This window comes from Trachinotus anak, unplaced genomic scaffold, assembly GCF_046630095.1.
Source record: "Trachinotus anak isolate AG129_WGS33_773 ecotype Australia unplaced genomic scaffold, CSIRO_AGI_Tana_v1 ptg000019l, whole genome shotgun sequence".
NCBI classification, from domain to species: Eukaryota; Metazoa; Chordata; class Actinopteri; order Carangiformes; family Carangidae; genus Trachinotus; species Trachinotus anak.
The window spans coordinates 15,509,128-15,520,000 of NW_027273870.1; the positions used below are offsets into that span (position 1 = coordinate 15,509,128).

The window sequence follows — 10,873 nt, forward strand, 5'->3', positions numbered from 1 at the left end:
ACATTGGCGTTAACTTTTCTTTTGTTTGCTGTGTTCATGTGGTTTTTTTTCTTTAACGAAAGTTTAAACCTTGCCTACAAGTTCAATTTTCCCAACCAAAATCAAATGTATAATTAATAACTACGCTCATTCTGAGTTCTGTTTTGAATTTAATTCCCAATCATTCTATTCTATTCTATTCTATTCCATTCTATTGCTATCACAAGTCAGGCCTATCTCTGGAAAAATACAACAATGAGATCTAACAGTTAAAGACCAAAAGTGAAGAAGAAACAGCAGGGGGATATATGAGGGTCAACTTTTTTACTTTCAGGTTGTATAAGCTCACACATGCACACAGGAGGAGACACAACACACACGCAGACACACAGATACATGCACACACAGTCCTTCATCCATGCCTGCTGATTCAATCATTGGGCCTGGCACAGGATAACAATCTGGGGATTGCACCGTCATCAGAACAAATCCAACCCAACGGATCCTGGCTTTCATCTGGACAGACAGCCGTCTCAGCTCAGAAGGTCAGGAGCAGCAGACTGTTGAGTTGAGTACCAATACCCTGAATTCAGATTTCTGGGCTGAATACCAACAGTTGTCCTGTTATATCCTCTCTCACTGGATTGGGCTGAATAACAATAAGAAGGAAACAAGTCTTTTGACATTACTGTGTCCTGTTTATGGGTTCAACAGATGTTGAAATAGTGGTAAACTTATCTACAGTATAAACCCACAGAATATGCAAGAAGTGTGTGTTCTTCTTTACTAATATCTTCATTGCCGTGTCTGTTTGTCTGTCCTAGGCAGATTGATAAATGTGTATAAACCCATGCTGCCTCTCTGATTTTTTCTTGTTCTATTTGTACTGTTAAAACTTTATGTTCATTTCTTCTGTTTGCATTTTTACTACCTATGGTTCCTATTGCTGTCTGGGGGTTGAGGGTTGGCCGTAGTGGGGTATCTCTGTTTTAATTGCCTCCCCTGAGATTTCCTCCGTTTCTAAACACACCACACCAGCCTTGTGGCTCTAGGGACAGAAGTGTCAATCAATGCCAGTCTGTTGGTTGGTTGGTCAACCACTTTGGTCCAGACAGCAATATCTCAACAAATATAAGTCGAAATACCATGAAAATTTGTATGTACATCCATGTTCTTGACTTTTCTACCAGTGCCATCATAATGTTGACATTTTTTGTTTTAGTAAAACACCTTGATAATTATTGGGTGGAGTGCCATTAACTTTGGGACAGTTATCTTTGATGTTCAGGGGTTAGATCCTAATGACTTTGGTGTTCCTGACTTCTCCTCTGCAGGAGGGAATTTCTATTGTAAATTTCAACCTTTTTTTCTGGGGATGGGGTAGGGATATTACGACATTAGGCCATACAAATGAAGGTGACTGGACCTTCTGATGGTGATAGATAGTAACAATATGTACAAACCAACCTAAACACTGCTGCAGTGTGCATAGTGTAGCCATTGTTCCTGCTGTGAATTTGAATCACCTTTTATGCTTGTGTCTGTAATGAGCTAGCGTAGGTGGACAACAGCCTTAGGGGAAGAGCTTACAAAAACAACCAATACAGCACAGTGATCGAGCTGTGTGACCTGTTGACCTAATGGCATTGTTGACCTTCATCTGAAGATCTGTAATTCCTCAAAGTGGCCTTTTTCCACATAAGAACCATTCGGCTAGTTATAAGAACACACAGACTCAGAGACCACTCTGATATGTTTCTATTTAAGCCTTCAAAGAATGAGTGAAAGAAATGAAATCTCTTGAATATAATGTCACGCCATCAGGTCTCCCACATACAAACACATTCATTGTTAACTGTCTCTGCATCTCATACAAACATACAATGATCCGCACATACCCACAACACCCCAACATGCACATACAAACAACCTCACGAACACAGAGTATCACCATGGAATCAACAAATTGATTGATGGCTTGCAGATCTGCTGTGCTAAGCTTTAAATATTTATCATACACTCTTATGGTCTCTCATCTACTGCCACATGTTCATTGACCCAGTGCCCCTGCTGTCATTCATATGTGTGTGTGTGTTTGTGTGTGTATGCTTCTCTGCGTCAACTTTTGCCATCATGTTCTTATGGATATCAAAGTAGATGCTGCCGCTTTGCTGTAAGTGTGAAATTCTGTTGGCAATGTTGTTTTTTTCACCCCTAAAGCTTCATGCAGCATTTTAGCATCAATAAATGATTGATTCTGAGACTGAAACCAAAGAAATTAGATCATCAACAAGAGGGATGAGAACCGCATTTTGTCTTACAGGACTGGATTTTTATTGGAATCCAGCTAGATTGTTTTACTGTATGTCATGGATTGCATTATTGCCTCGGCTATTTTTGCTTTATAATTAATACAGAATGTCATTAGGAGCGTTGTGGTTTCATCACAATCCAAAATGCTATTCCCTCTTATCAAAGCCAGTGGACAAGAAAAAAATAGCTTTTTTTTTCACAAATAAAATAGTAAACCTATTTATTTACCTACTGCCCATTATTCCTGCTGGCATGTACTGCACTGGGCAAGCAGATGTTGGTTGGAGATGGTATTGGGCCAGAAGATTTGCAGCATTTTCAGTAAGCTTTTTGTGTGGAAGGTTGACAGCTTTTTGAGATCGTGTTCTGTCATTCTCCAACATTCAGAGCTATTTAGCAGGGTGGACAGGGCACATATCTTGTAGAATCTTAGCCTAGTGTTGGTGCTGTACTGGGCTGACTTCCAGATGTTAGGTTTTTGGAAGATGTTTCTGGCTTTGCTGAGTCAGCTCTTGATGTCATTGCCGGCTGGTCCATCATGTCTGACAATGCTATCTTGGTAGATGAACTCTTCAGGTGTGGGTACGTTTGCTCCGCTTACTTGGATTGGTGCAGGTTTGAGATGTTCAGCGTCATCAACTGGCTGATATTCAGGCCTACTTGCTGTGCTGTTTCCAATCTCGGTCTTTCATTTGCAGTTTAGGACTTCCATCTTCCTGTCAGTAGCTTCCTTCCGGCTTTTACTACTGCCATTCACGTGAGTCTCTTATGACGACTATATGAGCCTGTCATACACAGTAGTGTTTATTTCCTCTTTCCATAACACATTTTTTTACACTGCTTTCAGCACTTCGATGTGCATTCACACAACTCCATGACCTCATGCAATACAGCGGGATACAAATGTGTGCTGGTGTGCGCATGTCGACACATACATGTACACATACAAGTGCGTATACCATATGTGTACGTGCACATAGTATAAGTGTGTGTTTCAGTGTGTTCACAGTGCCAGCTTTAGGGGCTCCATGCTGGTGTAGGCCTGTGGGTCCAACATCTGCTCACTGCTGGTGGGAGACACCAGAAGAACCCTATGTCTCCAGCCCACTTCTTTTATCTTCCATCCATTCACACCACGGCACCTCTTCCCATCTTTTTATCCCACCTTCCTTTGCTCTTTCCTTTATTCTAAATCTCCTCTTCCTTGCTTTATAAAACACTGCCCCTCATATTCTCTCTCCTCTTCTTTATCACCTTTTTGCCCATGAACTTCCACACTGTACAGAGACATATTTTCTAATGAAGTCATGGGAAAAAAGAGACTGGGCCATGGCATTAAAAATCAAGGATTTACAGGGAGAACAAGACCTAAAAATGTAATATGAGACAGTGTATTGCCTTTAATGGCTCCAAATTCTCTATAAATATTTAAATGATTTCTTAAAGTGTACAAAGAACCATTTTATTGTAAATGCAGCCACAGTAGTTTTCAACATTCTTTTGGATTTTCAATAAAATCTAATACCACCATAGCAAACTGTAGGGTGCAAATGAACTGAATAGAAAGTATGCATGTTATTGTTAAAGACCACTATGGTAATTATGTCATGTAAATTTGTCAGGAGCCCCCAGGTGTTGCTATTAAGAGAAAAATATGTAAAGAGCAAAACTGAGAGATTGTGAGTGACCCTTCCCACCCTTTGCATTTAGAGACAGTTACAAGTGGTTTGGTCAAATGCACCTTCTAATATGCAAAGTAAATACATCACATCATGGGAGCAAAAGGGTGTGATTTCAGACAAAAAGGGCAGTTGTTCATATCATTTATAGTTGATGGAATTTCCTGTAGCATTAACTTAAATGCAACATCTCTGAAAAGTCATTTGAAGACATAATATATGGGAGTGCTCTGGTAGCTCACCTGATAGCGCGCATACCCAGTGGCCTGGGTTTGAATCCAGCCCACGCCCTTTGCTGCATGCCATCCATCACAGAAAAGGAAAAAAGTAAATACCATCTCTTTTTGGAAACTACAAGGAGTTTGGCGGAGACAATCCAAACTAATATGCCAGTGTCCATCTGGCCACTGGTTATCTTTCCTTATCTGAAAAATAACTGGATCAGTCCCAGCACATGTAATGCATTTAATCTTTTTTTTTGGAAAAGCAACAACTTATTCAACCTGAATTGTCTCTTTCTCTTTACTTTGCCTTCGCTGACCTCAATCCACCACACTGAAATGCCCCACTTAATATTTTACAACTTCCACTTAAATGATATGACCTTGGATGGCAGAGCCTCCTACCAAAAACTCACCAAAATTAAATTGGCAAGCTTGATTTGTCATTGGACCACATGCCTGAAGTGATTTTTTTTTTTTTTTTTTTTTAAATAACTAGACTGGTCTGACCACTTCATCAGTCTTATGCTCCTATTTAGTACAGATTGCTATTTGTAACTTTCATACATTTTAGACAATATGAATATGTTCAGTATATATGTTCTGTATACCCCACTGAAAACATTAACAAAATTAATGTCTTAATTGGCCCTTGGATGAAATTAACACAAACTATACTCACTATACTTATTCATGTAAATGTAGCAAACTATACCCAAGCAGCTGGTGTGAGCAACCTCAATGAAAACAAACTTCAAGCCCCCCTCCGATGAAAATCAAGTACAGTCAATCAGTACAGAGAGCTAGAGTTTTTATTAGCACAACCGCTAACACTGTGTCAGCCACTGCCATTTACAAGCTAACAAACAACATAGACAAATAAAAGATGCTAACTATACTAACCGTGCGATTTTTGTGCACAACACACTCCTCATCTGAGTCTGGGTCTGACAGATTTTTCAATGAGGAAGTAAGCATAGATGTGCTTACAGTCCCAATTATAGTTTTTTTCCCCACTTTTTATTTGGGAAAACCATGTTAAAATATATATCATTGCAGAGTATTTTTACATAGTTTAAAACATGTCTGGAGAGGAACTTTAAGCAAACCTATAGTTAATTGCTATGTCTTTGCCACATATAGCATTAAAAGGTTAACAGTCCAGGTGGCCAGCACAATTCAAATGGCATTTGAATTCAGACTTTTGCCAAAAGCAGACACTGTTGTCCGCCCACATGTTAATTCTGTGTCTCAGTTTAAGTTGGAGAGTCCACCAACACACGCTAAACAACACCTCAGGTCTAAAGGATACCATGGATCCCAGCAGGCACAGGTGCATCGACAAAAAACATAACATTTAACTTCTATACATACAGAGACAGAATCAGCTGAGCTTCGCTACCATCCCCTGCTGGTCTTGTCATAAATACCAGAGATAAGTTCATTAGACATTTTTACAAATTGATGACAAAAAAACATATCAACATCTCCAAATTAAATGGCAAAATAAATTGTTTGTCCATACCCTCCAGAATGACACGTAGAAGAATTTCCTGATCTTATGTCCCTTATTGGCAGGGCACCATCATTTATCTGTGCCTTACAAAACCATTAAACTCACTGTTTTATGATCTGAAAATGCTATGGTTAAAGTTTGTTTAGATTTAGCCACAAAAAAAAACATGGTTAGCTTTAGGAAAATGTTAATAAAATAAAAATGAAGACACTATGTATTAATATCTCAGTTCAAAGGTATGAAATGCAACATACACAATGTACCGTTGTGACGAGGGCACATGTTCACACATACACACACAAATAAAATTCGGTAGTCTGCACAGATGGCTATGCACAAATCTCTTTCGCCCTCTCATGCTATCCATACCTCCGTTTCTCACTCTCTATTTCTACCTTTCTTTTTTCTCCTGCTCCGTCCTTTCTATCCACCCCGCTGAAACACCCACCTAAGGCACCACACTCTCCCTCCCACCCTGAGTTATCTGTACTACACCATGTAAATTTTCTGCATAGTTAAAGAGAAAAGGAGGGATGATAGAACATACAGAGAGAGGGAAGGCAGGTAAGAAGGGCTGAACGCCTACAGTACATACATACATAAAGGCACCAGCACAGGCTGAGATATTGACACCCACATCCCTTCTGTCACATGAGAACCTCACACCAATAACGACATTTTTCTTTTGATATGACACTTTTCACAATCATTTGCAGGGAAAGTTGAATTAGCGTGTGACCAGTGTAAGATACACACACAGACACAGTGACCCATACACATACAGGAAGTTGAAAAAGTGAAATGAAAGTGAACTTGTTGCCTTCACTGTCATTGTTTATCATGTTCCCTTTATTTATTTCATTACATTTGCCACTCAATCATTTGTATATGGTCTAATAGTAGTAAAAGAACACAGGTGTACAAATATTTAATAATAAAATATGACATTATACATTATAATACATCATAATACATTATACCTAGGTTCAAGCACTTAAAGTACAATCATGACATAATTCTGTGATCTGTATTGTATCTGCATGGACAAACACCAGCGATGATAGCTGATGGCCTGTACAGCCAGAATTGCACTCTGTGAATACAACGACTTGAACCTCAAAAATCTGACATCACTGAACTGGTCTCAAAGGGGGAAAAAGACTATGATCATGAACGTGTGAGTACATTTATCACCATGAGTTAATTTTCTACAGAGGTCTCCATCGGTCTGCTCTTCTTTTCCTCTCTGGTTCTGTGTGTTCATCAATGGTGACGATAATCTTGCTGTGAAGTACACCGCCTCCAGAGTCACTGGAGAACATGGTGAACATGGATCGAATCCCAGGGGAGTTAAAAGAAGCAAGCGCACATGGTGAAGTGACAACTGGTAAAAGAGAACTTAAACATAAAAACACGCCAAGAAATATGCACCAAAAATCCAAAACATACATGTCACATCAGCAACGTGTAGAAAACTCCATGCTTATTTCTGAGTTTGAAAGTTTCAGTTAAATTTACACCACTCAGTGGTGGAAAGCAACCATTTTTTCTCTCGCTTATATTTCTATTATTTCTTTTCTTCTACTGATGTTAGCTAACCAGCTAGCCCCCCGGCCCAGTTGGCCTATCTCGTCATTTTCCGATACCGAGTCACTGTAGCATCCAGTCTGCCCTGAAAAAGTAGTAGTCCTCAGAGAGTGAATTTTAACCTCTTGTATTGTAAACACAATAATGGCGGAGGCTCTGGGCAATACTGGTTAGTAAACAGTTGTTAATGCTAACACTGGCTATGTAGCAAGAGCAAAACTTACAAATAGCTCCTTTAATTAACCTGAAAACAACAATAGCAACAACAACATAATCATCTTGTGAGTAGAGTGTTAACAAGTCATTAAGAATGATGAAGAAGCAGTGGGTAATGTGCAGTTGTAAAAGAAAAAAAAAAGAAAAGAATGAAAAGCATCACTGTATCTTCTCACCATTGTCTGAATAGTCTATCCTGACTAACATCTTATAGGCTGACCATGCATATACCCTCATCACGTACTGTGTGCATAGGTTTAATGTTAAATGTTGTGTCTTGGACTTTCTAAGCTGGTTCAATTGACAATTGACAACATTTTACAGAAAGCTAACTCCATGAATACCCCCTGTGGAAACTGGAGGCAGTTTAACTGGACTGGGGTTTGTTTGACAAAAAAGAGGAATACAGTGGGTGTAGAAAGAGGCGGGAAGAATGATGGAGAGAGAAAGAGAAGCAGCACCCACGCTGCACCTCATTAAAGTTCTGAAACAGAGGGATTAAAAGAAAGAAAAAAAGAAATGAAAATAAATTCTGAAGTTTTTTTTGCTTTGGTATTTATATATCTGATATTTGACAAAGAATCCATTTTGGGGGAAAATGGCTTCTTTACTTTCCAAGTAGATGGAGTTCTTTCCTGCTATTACCTGGAACTCAAGTCTTTCCATGACAACGCCACTGAATAATATTGTTGACTCACCGGTGTTCAGGTTATTGCATTTGAATAGGATTTACATATTGTAACACACACATTGTGTCCTGTACAATATGTGAACACTAAGCTCTCATAATGTTATGTAATTTGTCTACCCCTGTGCAGTATGTGGCAGAAGATGTCATATGTCGTGTGTTTTCAAGGGAACAGTGACAGTTTATAAAGCCTTGTGTTCAAAACATAAAAACTAAGCTTTGGAAGGCTTTCTGTTTTTCAAGAACCACTTTTTCACCTCGAACCAAGAATCTATCAATCAAGCATATTTGCATCACCAAGTGCCTCCTGGAATTTTCAAAAATCAGCATAATCCAGTGTTGTGTTTGTTGATGCGTGTGTTTGCATGCTTGAGTCTATGTGCATGAGAGTGTGTATGAAGTTGCACGTTAAGAGTGTTGTTTCCCCTGACAAACCCCCCAGGTCGACAGTTTTATTACACTACCTCTGTTTCTCTGTCACACAGACACACACACACACAAACACGCTCCAACACACGCAGCATGGCGATCGTTGACTCACTGATCTTCCCTGCTCTTTTGTTCCTGATACACCTGCTCAATTTGCCACACCGCCTACACACATGCACAGACACACAGACACACACATACACACACACACACACACACACACACACACACACACACACACACATACAAACTTGTAAACACTTACTGCACCCCCAAACAGCTCAAGCAACTCAGAACTTTGTTCCCATGAGGGCAGCAGTAGGGGAGAGAAATAGAAAGAGAGGTTGAATGAAAGTAAGAAAAAAAAAACTTCTTTGCTCTGCTGAGCTTTTTCTTTTCCTCCTTTTTCCTCCTTCTCTCCTCTTCTTTCCTATTTCTTTATGTTCTCATATCTCGTCTTCTTTATTCCTCAACATCCTATTTTCAGCTTCTTCTCATTGCCTTTTCACCTCTACCCTTTTCCTTCTCATCCTCCATATGTCAGGGTACTATTTGTTTCCAGTTGATATTAATACATTTTTCCATGACAGAGATTTTGTTTACCTCTGGATCTGGAGAACTCATGCCAAATTTAGTCACTTCTCCCGCTATATCTCAGGATAATAGGACAAACATGAACACAGAGAGAAAACCCAGCTACAGCCAGATGTCATCCATTCTACATCTGCCACTGTGGCCTACTCCTTTATAATATGTACTTGTGTGTGTGTGTGCGTGTGTGTGTGTGTGTGTGTGTGTGTGTGTGTGTGTGTAGCCACTCCAGCACACATGCTAGCCTGCCCGTTCGCTTCGTTGATTGCCAAACAGTTAGATTTGCTCTCTGAGCACAGACGTTTTCCCCTGCCAGAACAGTTTGTCCCAGTTTCCCACTGAGAAACTCTTATAGAGTTTGCTGGGGAAATGTGTGTGCGTGTGGGCATGTAAAGGCATTTAAATGACTGTATATGTGTACACTGAGGTGTCGCTGTGTTTCTCTCTGTGTGAATGATGTCAGGTCTTGCGTCCCCCAGGGGATCAGCATCGCTTACTTATAGATAAAAAAAAAAAAGCACAAACTCTCAGAACCACACAACATAAGAGCTGCTTGTTGTTCGTGGTCTTGGGGCTGTCTGCAAGGCATGTAACTGTGATGGGCTTCAGTCCATATGCATCCTATCCTCTGACACTCTATCCCTCTATCTTGCACACACACACTTCTCTACCTCATATTATCATGTTATTATATTCCTAACACATCATCCTGACTTGTCCCTAGCTTAAGTCATTACCGCTGTAACTGAGTGTGTTTCGTTAGTTAGACAGGAATGTATGGCAACACCTCTAACCACTGACATTAATATAATCACACTGCAGTGTAAGGCATTGCTGTTTTATTTCCAGTAACCGTGGTTATTTCCTTCAAATTAATTCCTGTATCTATCAGGGAAAATTGATTCAACTTGGCACATTGTCCTGACTGTCAGGAAAAAAGTAGAGATACTGTCACTATTTGAATTTGTGCATGAATCCATGTGGCTTGGTGGCCTCAGGGTTTAGGTAAGATGATGATCATTTAATTGCAACATCCACGGTTCAAATCCCTCTACTCTCTCTCCTCTCGTTTCCTGTCACCTCTCGACTGTCACTATCACAAATAACCCCCCCCCAAAAAAAAAAAAAAATTGTCAGTACATTGGAGAATCCTGTATCCACCGGAGCTCAACAAGAAATCTGTTGAATCGCCTCATCAGAAAACATGTCAATGTCTCACTGGCAAAGAAAGTGTGGTCCCGCTATGGGCAGCAGTGAGAATTCCTCCACCGCTGCCAAACAGGCAGCGATCCATTTTTCAACAGGTAGAGCAGCAGAGAGGAATGATGCCTCATGTCAGTTTGCGTAATGGAGGAGATGCTGCCCATGTCTACACCATCTCTCAAATTCTGAACAAGACACCAATGACAGCTGACTGGTATGAAATGAGACAGAGACATGCAAAAATAAAACAAAGGAATTACTCATTCATTTAGCTGTTGTGATTGCTCCTCAACAACTACAATCATCATTACAATTTTAAGGAAGCGGTAAGTAATTCATAATGATTACTCTTTCAAGACTTTGCATTCAAACACCTCGGCAACACTTCAACAAACGTCTTCAGTCTCCTGGTACTTCCGGCAGCTCTAACTGTTGTGCTCCCGGGCACTTA

The 10,873-nt window shown here is 40.0% G+C and overlaps 1 long non-coding RNA gene across 1 annotated transcript in view; it reads right to left on the reverse strand.

Annotated features, from left to right (window-relative positions):
* Window positions 1–516: 516 nt before the first annotated feature.
* LOC139636137 (uncharacterized) overlaps window positions 517–10,873 on the reverse strand; it is a 27,369-nt gene continuing 17,012 nt past the window's right edge. The window contains exon 3 of the long non-coding RNA XR_011694344.1: window positions 517–628. This is a non-coding gene — a long non-coding RNA (uncharacterized lncRNA). The remainder of the gene's footprint in view (window positions 629–10,873) is intronic.